Genomic DNA, 15,003 nt, shown 5'->3' on the forward strand with positions numbered 1-15,003 from the left:
ATCTCAACCCTTCCCCTATACCTCTAATCAATGTAGAAAAGTAAAGCATGACTTAGTGGATTAAAATACCAAAACTGTTATGAAAACGGTAATAAATAAAGTATCTGAAGGAATATATATCGAGTGTTTGTTTATTATATAACATGGTATTTTTTTTTACATTTGGTTGAACGTTCGGTACTTAATTAGCTGTAAACAAAATGGTTTCGAATATTTCAGCATGTCAACATCTGTAAATAACCCTGGCATAGCTCCATTGATGATTGAAGAAACAACAATTCAACCATCGTATACAGAAAATAGAAATCACGATGTATTTCCAGTCAGGACATTCAAGGTGTTTGGTGGAATACAAATTGGGTTAGGTGTTCTGATATGCATTCTCAGCTTGATTGGAGTCGCATTGGATACTGTTGGTATGCACAAGCTGGAATCGTCATATTACAGCAGGTGCTATTTAGACAGAGATAGTCGTCTACTATTCAGTTTTGACTTATCATGTTTGATATGTTCTGGATGGGTAAGTGGGTATTGTTTGTTGAATAATTGAAAACAAATTTCTTTATACTCACTCTGACTGTTTTGTTTTGTACACGTTTCATTACAGTTAAAAAGGCAACAGTTGTTTACCGGTGTTCAAATGACATTTAGCAACACTAAATGTATTTAGAAGAAATTACAAACAACTCAGAGTCTGAAATGACTATATTTTGTGCTCGACCAGTAAAGTCGAACACATATTTTATTTAATAATACTCGACGTTATTTCGACAGTACTTAACTTTATCTTACCTCCTATACATTTCTAGGAATATGATTGGTTAAAAGCGTCCTAGTGGAAACCGTGTATATTTAATATAAGGTTAGTTGGGAGGCGGGGCTTATTTCATACACGGTTAGTAGTGGAGTTACGTCCCTTTCTATTCCATATAAGGTAATAAGGAGGCGGGGTTTATTTCATACACGGTTAGTAGTGGTGTTACGTCCCTTTAGAAAAACAAAACAGTACTGAGAAAAAATCTTAAAGGTTTCAACAGATGAAGAAAGTGATGATAAAGTGAAATAAATTCACAAAACACATTTAAATCTAACAAGTTGTCATTGTTGGCATCTGTTTTTGTAGGATCAAAGGAAGTAGTTTCTTAATCATGTTAATGGTAACTGTATTGAAGACTTGCTCATTTTGATAGGTCACTAGTCTAAATTTTACACGTTAAGATAGTCGGTAAGATAAATTCGTTACATAGTGTGCTAGTGACGTAATACGGTATATATGGGGTCAGTAAATTCCATATGGGGATTCGAGCTTCGCTCTCACCCCATATGGAATTTACTTACCCCATATATACCGTATTAGGTCACTAGCACACTATGTAACTAATAGTTCTCGATTTTACTAAAGACTTCATTTCAAACAAACGTTGCAGAGCTGATCAAACCAAAAAAGAACATAAAGTATAAAACACATCCGGACAAGGAATCAGAATTTTACAAGATGTTTATATATTCTTGAATTCTAGATGATTTTCAAAATTTTTATTTCGTTTTTTTTTTTTGGCCTTCTAACTGTTTTGATATGAGCGCCACTAACGTATTATAAAGACCAGACACGCAGTTGACGTAGCAAATTATAAGCTTGGTATTTTTGAGTTATTATCTATATAGTAGGATTTCTGCATGTGTAAATGAGACGTGTTTGAATCCTAATACAGATTCGTCAACCAAACCATTTGACATACCATTAGTATGGAATGTGGTATAGGAATGGATTTGTAAAATACGTATATCCATTTGAGAAGATACAGTGTGTAGGCCAACGTCAATGCGACCAGTAACCGAACGACTCATTTTAAAACCCAACAATATGTTTAAAAACGTTCATTTATTTAATATAAAGGGTAAACATTCGTATAACAATATTTCTATACCCTCATCCTCAAAGGTTGACAACAGTATAAAAATATTGTCATTCCTGGTCTCCAAAAATCTGATAGTGAGCCCAAGCAAAAAGGAGTGTTAAAAAAACTGTAACGTCCGATCGGAATGAGGACGTTTTATTTGATGCTTAGTGTAAGGAGGGAGTGATGCTCTCAACCCGATAAAAAATTTGCTTCAGCTCTTTAAGTAGACAATCTTTGGCATGTTGCGAAGGTATATCTTTAACTTTCATGCAAGTCGGCTACTTTTTGAAATATTGTTTAAGAGCTGTTTTTGTTTTGAATATGCAAAATATTTTTCTTCCCATTAAGCAAACAACAATAAATCAATATATACCCCAGACATAATTTGTGTGTATATACAAAATACATTCTATAAAATGACCAATTTTAAGATGAAGGTAAAAGGTAAATAAATATTATTTCATAACATACTCAAAATCAACTTGTATTTAATTGTTAATATAATAACATTTCCCTTCCTTATCCTAACAATGCTTATCATGTAACATACATCCGCGTAAACATATTATATCCGGTGTATTACACTCAAGTCAAATTGTTAAGTAATTTTACGCGCACTATAGTTACCTACTCCAACAAGTGTTTGTTGTTTTTCTTTTGGGAGGGGGTGGGTTGCGGATTTTTTATTTAATTAAAACAATGGCAATGACACTGCATTTGTTTGCACCTGTCCTAAGTCAGGAACCTGATGTTCAGTGGTTCTTGTTTGTAAATGTAACATGACACATATTACTTTTTTGTATATTCAAATGTATTTATTGTCGATGTATTAACCGAGAAGTTGTTCACAATTTGCAGTTTCCAATTTTTCACTTTAAAACATAAACGTCTTAATCGACCCCATTAGAACTAATTATCTATCTTGATTGATAATTATAATAAATTCATACAATTATCTACATACCTGTTTCCGATTGATTGATTGATTGTCGGTTACCTACCGTCAAAGTGCAAATATGTCATGAATGTTCAGGACGAGAACACATTAATAATAAATGCAAAAGATAGGTCCTGAAATAGAGGCCGTCCGTAATGAAGGAATTGTGAATTTGGGCTGCCACTGGAAAACAAGGTTACATTGGATAGGAGCAAAAATTTAGTCTTGCAACAGGCATATTACGGTCCCTCAAACTTTTATTGCAAGGGTTCTTAACGTGCAAGAAACGTGGCATTCTCATTAGACGAGGCATCGAATTATCGTCCCCAATCTGATCCGACATCCCTAAAAACTTGTACATCCCGAACATATATATCCCGGTGTTGAACGCGTAAGTAAGTGTGCAACCCTCCGGTGAACTAAGGCAGTGATGTAATAGCTTAGCACTATAACAAACTAAAAGTTTTATGAATATGAATTGATTCTTCAGATCGGGAGGCTTTACAAAAAAGTAAAACAATTCTCATAAAGACAGAATATAAAAATACAAATTTGACTCCTTAATATGTACTAATGATACGCATACCCCAGTTATAAGATTTCGTTAAAAAGTATCCCGCCCTAATTTTCTAAGTTCCTACTGAATAGAATGAACTTGACCAGCATTAAAAGATGTAATTTTCATGTTGTATCATTGTAGTTTGTTCTCACTGGTTTCCTACCGATGTGTATGTCGAAGAAAAGAGAATCCAGTTGGAAATGTCTGGTATGTTGTGAAAAATTGGTTTAATTCTAAAAACTGAATGAAAACTCCCACAGTGTAATGTTATAAAGTTACAACCAAAAAATTAAATATAATTATGTTACACAGACACATCAAAGAAAAAAGCCAGCGACGAAGTGTAAAAGGTAGCTTTAAAGATTTGTTTTTTCTACTACTCAGGTAACATACATTTTGTAAATGTAAAGTCAAAGTTTTTCTGTTTGTATTTAGTTCATTTCTTCAGTATATATGCATGCCTAGAAAACCAACCTAACAATGTACAATGTAAGAATATATTTGATTTTTTACTTCTTCTCCCACCGGGCTGAAACCGGTACCCCGGTAACGAAGAAGGCCGCCTTATCCCCTGTCCTATTTCAATAAATAGTTTTCGTTTCTGGAAGTGTTACCTTCACAATTTGTAAAAGTAAACCAGTATAGGTCTAAGTAAATAAGCTATAAAGGGCTCATAAAAAAATACTTGTGTAAAACCATTAAAACGTAGAAACCAACGGTCTAATCTATATAAAAAACCAGAAACGAAAAACACTTATTAACCATATGTCTGCCCATGTCAAGTGAAAACTGCAAATAATACCTTGTCCATTTGATTTTCTAAGATTCGGAAATATCAGGAGGCTGTTTTTTTTTATAAAGAGCATAGACAATCAACCTAACAATTAATGTTGGGGTTAATATAATCCTTTTCTTCCCCATCAGTCAGGACTCGGAACCTTTACTTATTTTTTAACTTCTATGACTAAAACGTCTAGCATTGAACAGCCGCCTTTTCACCTCTGCTTACTAATAGCTAAATAAGATTTTTATAGTTCGTGTTAATATTTGTACTGTTACACCACTGTCCCAGGTTAAGGGGATGGTTGGGGTCCTGCTAACATGTTTAACTCCGCCACATCCTGTATGTACAAAAAAAGATGTAGGAGCCTGTAATTCAGTGGTTGTCGTTTGTTTATGAGTATCATATTTGTTTTTCGTTATTTTTTGGTAAATAAATTAGGCCGTTAGTTGTCTTGTTTGAATTGTGTTCCCCATTTCCATTCTCAATTTTATTATCATGTCGGGGCCTTTTATAGCTGACTATGCGGCATGGGGTTTGCTCATTGTTGAAGGCCGTACGGTTATCTATAGTTGGTAATTTCTTTGTCATTTTGGTCTCTTGTGGACAGTTGTCTCATTGGCTTCATACATCATCTTCTTTTTTATATTTGTTTCGGGAGGTGTGTTCTTCTCCAAGATATCAAACGATGACGACTAATAAAAAACACGACGTATTTTTCAGTGTTTATGAATCTCATTTGTAAAATTTCAGGATGCTATTCTTAGAAAACAATAACTATGAAATTTAGATTTAGGTAAAGAATGCTTCTTATTTGTATTGTAATCTGGATTCCATGACATTTTGGAATAGATTTGTCTTTTATATATTTCATTTAATATTTGTGTGAGCTTATTCTCATAACGTAGTCGTTGGTTGATTATAGCAGAAATAGTCTTATCTGAAACGACTTTGATGAATTTAACCAAACTGGGCCACACTCATCATTGGGATATCATCTGTAACGAAACATGTGTCCGATAATCCCGAATGCCAACCATCATTGTTGACTTGGCTTAACATAGCATATAGGGGTAAAATGCAAGTTCTTTCTCTATTTTAAATATCGCTTCAGATATAGAATATCTGATTTTGTCAAAGTGATATGTAGAATCTCCTGTAGTTTACATCAAATCTATCAGACGACTTCTTCTGAGAGGAGTTATTAACCTTTTATGGTAAATGTAAAATGTTCAAATTGGCAAAATCAATGAAAAAGTTAACATGTGTAAAATCATCTGATGGTTCATTGATGACGATTTTCACAATTTTTTTTCTTTTTCCCTTATCATTCTAATTAAACACTGTATTTGTTACAGATTAACTTGAACTGGCAAAACTAATACGCAATTCAAAATAAAAAGATTTGGAATGTTAAAATGACAATAATATACAAGAAACCAAATGTCGCAGATGTAAATCTGTTGGTAAACCTTCAACAATGAGTTAAACCTCTACTGCATAGGAAGCTATTAAAGGCCCGACATAAATAAATAATTGAAAAAGAAAACCAACGATTAAGGTACAAAACAACAAAGACAAAAATAAGTGTGACATGCATTAGACCGTTGTTTTTCCCTTTTGAATGGTTTTACACTAGTAATTTTTGGGACCCTTTATAGCTTGCTGTTCGGTGTGAGCCAAGGTTCCGTGTTGAAGGCCGTACCTTGACATATAATGGTTTTCTTTTATAAATAGTTATATGGATGGAGAGATATCTGATTGGCACTCATACCACATCTTCCTATATCTATGATATGCAGCATCAGATATCAACCACTGAAATACAGGTTCGTGACTATGGACAGACAGTTAAATAAATTGGCGAGTTAAACCTATTTACTGGCGCCAAACCCACTCCCATAAATCAGTCAAACGACTCCTAAAAGGAATTATTGCTCTTAAAAGATAATTGATTTAATATTTTTCGGCATTTCTGAATATTATCTTGAAAAGCCAGAGGGTAATTCTATATAGCCAAAAAATTATCATCAATACAAAAAGTGACCATGCATTATATATCTGTCTACACTGGTGGAGAGTGGTCCTTGCTGAACATGCGCAAAGATCTAGTTGAGCGACACAGGCTTTTCTAGAATATATTCCATATCGTATATGGATGTTTGCGGTTGAATATATTTTTAGTGCAATTATTATTTCCAGAATGCTGTAGATTTATTTCAACTTTTATACTTCAGAAAGTAGGATTTATGGTTTGCAGTATTATAGGAGCATCGATCTTTTTCTTAACAGTGTTTATCCTTGGAGTGGTCGGAGCATTCTTAGTAAGTTAAAATATAAAACTGGTATATTACATATCAACATATACAATAACGGCACATATAATAGTCATTTGAGTAATAATTACTTGTACTTACTTGATTTTTTCATAGATGTAACATGAATATTGTTTAGCTTGAAATTTTCGAGTATGAATTATAATTTTCTAAAATAACTTAAAACTCTTTGGATGTTTTGGATATATTATGTTCTTTTGAAAGTCTGTTAATTACAAAAAAACTCCGGCTTCCTCAACCAATAAACAAACTGGCCGCCACGAAATAGCCTAAATACGGTGCTTTAAAGTGGCGTTAAAACACCAAAAATCAAAATCAAATCAATACAGTAAACAGTTACTACACTCCACACATTTTTATCAAGTAGAAGTTCTCTTATTTAATTAAAGGGTCCTTTGAAAAAAAATCTTGGCGTAGATTTATTTGCGTCAATTCATATAATGCCTTCTTCTGTAATAAAAAAAATAAGAAATTTGCTACATTTTCTCACTAGAACTGCAATGAAATGATGAATTATACCTTTTTTATTTTATTTTTTACAACAGTTTCATGAATGTATGTTTCGGCAATTAAGTTTATCGACAGGTTGTAGGTATTCATTTGGGCATGAATTGCACTCCTTTAATATCAAGATTGTTCCTGTATTGTTTTGATACACACTTCATGGCTTAAGTCAGTCCGTCTAAATAAAATTTAATTGATCAATTAAAAACACTAACCGTTACCTTGATGATATTTTTGCTTTACATAATCAAGAAATTTGTAATTTTGATTTACTTTAAATAAATCTAATGCATACAGACATGAGCAAATCAAACAAGTTGGAAAATTTGCACAACGTTAGGAGGAGCCACGGTACGTCATTGTCAAAAAGGAAAAGTAAAAATAGGGAAAGATAAATAGTCTATTTTGTCGTGAATTTTTTTTTTTTTTTTTGTATTAAACTGAGATGCCAAAATCTAGTAAAGGACAATTATTACTGTTAGTATTAGATATTTCCTAAGATAAATTTTCTGCAGTATTATTGATTATTCAAAACAACAGTATTATCCAGGTAACGGTTAATGTTATTAAATTAACCAATTTAATTCGAAGTAAGTTCAAATTTTACTTTTTAACTAAGTTTTTAACATAGACAGTATTTCATAACAATACTGGTCCAAGCATGACAAGCCTACGTATACGATGATCTGGATGGAAGTTGTCCATTCCGGTATCCTTTATTTCTTAAGCCATTTTATCTATTCTTAATGTGTTTTACAACATTTGTTAATTAATTGCCATTCAAAGATGATATTATCTTTAATTTCGTGCACTTTGTATACTTTTTCATCATTTTATAAGTAAATTTTATTTCTCAGTTTTGTTTTACAGATTAAAATGTTGTACTAAAAACAATTTCTTGAATTAAAGGCTATAAATCTGGGAATTGATATATGAAAATTAAAAACTATCATCGTTAAACAGTATTCAGTATACTTAGTATATCTTGACCAGACATATTCACAAATTATAACTATCTTACTATAAGTATTATTTTTAAATAGATTTTTGGACAATTATGAGTTTTAATACAATTGTGTTTCTTTTCTTATTATTATATTCCAGAGAAGGTCCAATAGTATGCTTTCTATTTCTATTGCTACATTATCATTTGCTGAAGCTGTATTGGCGATAATTTCTGCTTCATACTGTTGCTGTTGCACAACCTGGAGAATATCAAGTCAGACGGTATAAACTTTCAGTTTCCTAAATGGATGAATTAGTTTTCTTTTAATAGATAACACTTCAAACGAATATACACTAAACAAAAAGACAAGCAGTCATTATTATGTCAAATCAATGTTGCTTTCACTAATTTACATTTTTATATATTACTTCAGTGCTCAAATTGTGTATCATTGCATAATAAAAAGACTATTGAAATGACGATAAGTGTTTTCAATTCACATGGTCCAAGGGGGGAGTATAATATTTCATCAAATGGCGTTCGTCGCTTGCAAACCCTCCACATTTTCACCGTTTTCCTTAAATCATACAACCGATTTGAACTAATTATTTAAGATAAACTGCAAAATCGTTAAAATATCTTTTGACACATTTTATTGCTTACGTTGTTTATATTCAAACCTAAAGTTCACTGTCTGATATTTTACGTTTTTTGTATCATAGTTTCCTTTAGCACTGAATTTGATTTATTTTTGTTTTATTTTACAGCAAAGAGTTTTATTTGTGAATAGTTCACAGTCTGGACCGATTTTAAATGTACCACAAACCAATGTTGTAATGGATAACGTTTTGCAGATGTCAACAGATCACACAGGCAATCCAGTTGTGCAGTATCCAAGAGCACAACAGTACCAGATAATCAATACGAATGAACCAATTACTGAACAGATTCAACCTGGTGTCAATGCCCAGTCTGGCATGATGAATATTCAACAACAAGTCTTCAACACCAGCCCCCCTCCCTATAAAGAATAGAGACTCACCCTGATCATTTTTCAACCCACCTATGATATGGTACAAAAATCAAACAAAAAAATCATTCGTTTTGGCCCCAGATGACTTTTATAATGTTTATATCATTGAAAAAGCTTCCTATTATCTCCCTTTGATGAAAAAGTGCCATTTTTTTTGCATTAAAATTAAAATATCTTTTTTAACTCATCGGTGACATATTTTTTTTGAATAAGCTGTATTTCAACTAAACTCTGGTAAAATTTAAGCGATTTCTGTAATTTATTTCTTTTTTTATATCGATATTACCTTTTTTTCTCCTATTACGTCAACAGAAAAAAAAACTAACAAAAAAGCATGCTTCTTGCTTAGGCAAATTGTGAGCTTAAATAAACGGTGACCCCATATTTTTATTCAATTTTTCGATTAAGTATAAGATAAAGTTTATTTATAGAAAAAATAGCAAAATCCTAGCTATATTAGAAAAAAAAAAATGATTTATACCCGTGATCACCCTTAAGTAGATGATTCCTGAATTCCTTGTGTTGGCAAGCAACTAAATGATTTTTTAAAATTTATTTAAGCATTTGGACTTAAATGAATAACCGTCATTACATGGAGTTAAGGAAAAAGAAAAGAAAATACAAAATACACTTTCTTATAACCTCAATATGGCTGTAATTCTGCAAAAATAGAACAAAATCATTACCGATGTTTATCGTCATTAAGCTTTTTTCACATTTAAACAAATTAAAATGTTAAAATCAGCAAAGCAAAGCGGCTTAAGCCTCCCTTCATTGTACAGTTTACATACATACTGTAATGTATATTGTATCTGATAACTAAAGAGTACCTCCCTTTGTGGATAAAATTGGTCAATCACTGTGTGTTGGATTAGATAAGATGTAATTAAGCTTATACAAATTTTGTAATTCTCAATGTAAAAATAAAGAACAAATTCAGAAGTTAGAAAATCTTAGTCAAAGTAATGCTAAATCTTATTAGTCATTAATCATCAAATCAAGTAGTACAACGATGAACATACTGAAGAAGATATTACTTGAACGTTTTTGAGATCATTTTGTGAAATTGGGTTATGTACAACATGATCAGGATGGTGATTTTAATGGGGATATTGATTGTAATGATGTAACTTATTTGAATGTTGAACTGAATTCTATCATTCCTGAAGCCGAGGTTGTCAAAGCAATAAAGCAATTGAACTTTAACAAATCAAGTAGTACTGATTCGATATTAAATGAATTTTTGAAAAACAGTATGTCAGAAAATGATTGATATAGATGTAAAAAGTATATAACTTTGTTTTTAATTCTGAAAAAAAAAAACCCACTGACCTGTGGTCAATTTGTATTATTTGTCCAATTTATAAAGGCAAAGGTGACAGGACAGATTTTGATTACTATTTTAAAATTTTAAATGCTGTAGATCAACTTTTTTGCTTTTTGGTATGATTTTCATGTCAAATGGATCATTTTCCAAAAATATAATTAAATTGTTAGGTTAGGGTAGAAAAGCAATGTATTGCATGTTGAGAAAATGTAGATCCTTAGGTTTGCTTATTGATATCCAACTTAAAATGTTTGTTACTATGGTTTCTCCAATTCTTCCTAATGCATGTGAAGTATGGGGTTATGGAAATATTGATGCAGTTGAATCCTTGTTTTTACAATTTCACAAAATTATACTTCGTGTTAAAAAAACCGACTCCTAATTGTATTTATAAGGGAACTAGACAGATATCCTACTGACATATTTTTATAGACCAGAATGATATGTTTGTGGAAAAGGCCCATATGTAATAAACAAGACAAGGTATCTGCTATGCTATACAAAATGTTGTTTAATATGCATAAGGAAGATTTTTCCATTCTAAGTGGACAACATGTATTGAAAGTATATTGAATGATAGTGGATTTTCTGGATATTGGATTGCACAAAATGTACCGAAATGCATATGTTTATAAAAACTTGTAAAACAGAAATTATGTGATCAATATCGGAGGAATTAGGATACAACTATTTTTAACTCACCAATGTCTTAACTACCAGATTTAATATGTAATCATGTTGTTTAATATTATAACTTAATTTAACCTATGATTTGAGGAAAGCCTTATGCTATTTCAAATGTCTAAATCATTGACTCCCTATTGAAAGTGGTCGCTTTTGGTGACGACATAATTTGAGACATTTGTAAAAACCAACCATTGGATGAATCTCATTACTTGTTTGATTGTACATTGCACAATGCTGAAATGAAATCATTATTACCTTGTAATCTTATTACCTACCATAATACTGACAAATTTTATGAGTTTTTTAATTCTGTCTGTTACTATGTATGCTGTTCTTAAAATTGCAAAATTTTGTAAAATTGGCTGGCTGTTGTTAATTAATGTTGTTTCAACCATCAATATGTCCATTTGGAATTTCCTGTCTTTCAACGCATTACCTTTTTAGATTAAAATATGTTTATGAATGTTTATAATGTTCAATGCATTACTTTGTTGGTTTTTTTGTGTGTGTACTATTTACATTGTCGTCTTTGTGTAATTGTTCATATGCCCCAGTTAGGGTACTCGAGAAAATAAAAACTTGAAAACTTGAAACCCGCGGTAGTGATTTTGCGTATTGAAAGAATATTTTATATAGTAGTACTTACATGTTGTAGTAGTGCCTTATTTTTTGGTATTCTCTCAATAGTACAGACTAACATTTGCGAGTATCGCCCTACAGAAAAAATATAACATAGATTATTATTTCTTAGATGTTAAAAGGAACTAGTAAATCGTTGTGTATGCGGTTCATGTACAATTATACAAAAAAGAAAATAATGTGACACTTTTAACTGCAATTTAAGCATTTCTGGGTAAGGAAGAGTAAGTCATTTACTATTTGGTGAAACGAGAGGTGAAATGAGTTCAGACTCTTACTTTTTATAGCATTTTAAAGACTGTTTTTTCATTATTATTATTTAAAAACCAGTTGCTTGTATTCAATGTTCATAAAATCTACAGAAATACTACCAAACTCTACTACAAGGGATGTTGAACGACCTTGCAAACCCATAAGGATCTGGCACAGTCTATAACAAAATAGGAGATACACACTAACGATTGTGTTACGACATTGTACAGTGTGATTGCGTTATATAGCGTTAAAGTTGTGGCGACGTTACTGTAAAAAAAAATCAATACCGTCGCAGAATATTTTCCCTTTTTTCCGATTAAAAATCAAACTTCTATCGTAGATACCTTGAACAGTAACACGGTTGCTAAGAACTTTCTTTTCAGCAATCGATTTGTCGTTCATTTTTTAATCATATGTCATCAATTTTGTTATTAAGTCTGTGGGCCAATAAATTAAAAACTCTTGATTATATGAAAAATATCTGTCGATTTCCCCTATGTCTTCTTTGTATTATTTCCGTATCAGCTCTAAACTCAAAAATGAAAACGGTTACGCTTATGTTTCATTTAATTTTCCGATGAATTTGTGCAAGCAGAATTCATTTGCCAAATTTAAAAACAAAAATCGCGGAGTAATCAATTAAGTACACTTCGACTCAATGCTAGTAAACATATATGTCGACCTTGTGTGAAAAAAAAGCATATGGTAATTCCAGTGTAGATCAAATTTTATTGTGAACAAGACTTCCCAATTTTTACTTATTTTTGCCACTACTGCTGGTTGACTGTTAGTCCTTCTAGAATGATTCATTAGCTCAGTAGTCAGTGGTTCAGTACTGAAATGGTTTACATCATGTTTTGTAAAATGTGTCGATAAAATAAGAATCTAAGGTTTCAACTTTCTGAGGCTAGTACGTAGATCTATGACGAATTTGGCTAAATACTTTCATGTAACTGTTGGTCATAAAGCTTCGTATGTTTCTATGTATTATATGCATCCTGGATTTTCAAAACATTCTTGGTTTTGGTTTAGCGTTATTGATTAGGTACACCCAGCGCTTTAGAAGCACGAACATTTTCATTAACCAGTAAATACTGTGTATTCATTATTATCTTACCTCCTATACATTTCTAGGAATATGATTGGCTAAAAGCGTTCGCATGGAGACCGTGTATATTCAATATTAGGTTAGTAGAGGGGGGGGGGGGGTAGGGCCTTTATCGGGACTCCGGGATTGGGTGTTTTTAAGCTCGGGAATTCGGGATTGACCCTTTCGGGATCCGGGAATTCTTTTTTTCGTATTTCGGGACCTCGGGATTTCGTGTTTTTATGCCCGGGATTTCGGGATAACATGTTTTTAAGCCCGGGAATTCGGGATCAGGACCCCTCCTAACCTCCCTCTTAGTAGGGAGGCGGGCTTATTTCATACACGGTTAGTAGTGGTGTTACGACCCTAGCTTTATAACAACAAAACGGTACTGAGACAAAATCTTAAAGGTTTCAACAGACGAAGAAATGGACGATCAAGATTGAAATAAATTCATAAAACACATTTAAACCTAACAAGTTGTTATTTTTGGCATCTGTTTTTGTAGGATCAATGGAAGTAGTTTCTTAATGCTAACGGTATTGAAGACTTGCTCATTTTGTTAGGTCACTAATTTAAGTTTTACACCTTAAAATAGTCGGTAAGATAAATTCGTTACATATTGTGCTAGTGACGTAATACGGTATATATGGGGTCAGTAAATTCCATATGTGGAATTTACTGACCCCATATATACCGTATTAGGTCACTAGTACACTATGTAACTAATAATATTTGTTGGATACCAATTTTCGTGGATTTCGTGGGTACAGGTACAGGTAGTCTGTTTCCCGGCCGTTATTGAAATTCTATATATTTGTATATTCCGAAGGCATACTGAATGTTTTACGGAGGGGACCAACCTATGGTACAGGTGAACTGAGAAATTAAATGTTCAACGAAGGACAAATTTCCGATAGGCCTGTATGCAGACTTCAGCAGAAACCACAAAATTAAATATCCACGAACATACAAGTTTTCCCTAATCCACAAAAATGTATACCCACGAAAATGAAGTAATCCATACTCCATAGTATTACATTTGAGATCAAATTAAGGCAACAGTAGTTTACCAAAGTTCAAATTTCATAAATCAATTAGAAGATACGAATCGAGGTAAACAAATAATACAAAAAACTGATACAAACGCACAAGCTCCAAACGGAACGATACCGAGTGGTTGATACGGTAACCATGTCCTATCATGCATGCATGCATCACCCAACATGCAAAACAAACACTCAGTCAAATGCATAAATCGGGAAAACGAAACAATCGGTAAGTGTACAGTTAAGCTTACTTTTCTTGTTTTCAAAAACAAAAACAGTTTAAGTGGAATTGCCAACTTTTTTCCAAATTGTCAGTTCATGATGTACAAACAATCTGTACCATTTGATTAAATTACTATTGGTTAAATAGATTCCTTAGGCAGGAGACGGATATCAGCTTAAACGACAAAACGAAAGGGAAACAGATGTAGGATTGCAATTTATGTGTACAAACAAATTGTATATAATCTAAGATGCTTTATTATTAGAATAATGATAGATTTGGGTAAATGTAAGTATTTGTGGTACAGGACACGTAACCTTCCGGATTATATTGTTTCATCCTACAGTAGATTTTAGAGGACTAGTGTTGCTCAATTTCTTTTATCTTTCCAACATTGTTTTCATTTTTGACCTGTTGTTGGTGACTGCCTTTCTTCGACTTGTGGATTGTATTTACCATTGTGTTTTCCCTCCATTTTGCATGATTCGAGCAAGTTTTCTGATCATGTAAAATAAAGATGACATCTTGTAAAGATAGTGTTTTTCAGAAAGAACTTTAAAAAATATAACACATGAACTTACTTCAAATGTTGAATGTTTTTATTTAATTGGCAGGTAAAAATTACTATGAATACGTACAAATAGGAAAACTTGCGTTTATTATTAGTTAAACGTATTAGTGGTTTGTTTTTCTTGCGACCTGTACCGTTTAACAAGTTTGCCAAGAGAGACATTTTATG

General features: G+C 32.3%; 1 long non-coding RNA gene across 1 annotated transcript; it reads left to right on the plus strand.

Moving 5' to 3' along the window:
* Window positions 1-217: 217 nt before the first annotated feature.
* Window positions 218-9,555, plus strand: LOC143079466 (uncharacterized). Its single transcript, XR_012979410.1, has 5 exons — window positions 218-520; window positions 3,539-3,604; window positions 6,416-6,502; window positions 8,123-8,245; window positions 8,732-9,555. It is a non-coding gene; the product is annotated as an uncharacterized LOC143079466 (long non-coding RNA).
* The last annotated feature ends 5,448 nt before the right edge of the window (window positions 9,556-15,003 follow it).

Source organism: Mytilus galloprovincialis, chromosome 6 (assembly GCF_965363235.1).
Source record: "Mytilus galloprovincialis chromosome 6, xbMytGall1.hap1.1, whole genome shotgun sequence".
Lineage (NCBI taxonomy): Eukaryota > Metazoa > Mollusca > Bivalvia > Mytilida > Mytilidae > Mytilus > Mytilus galloprovincialis.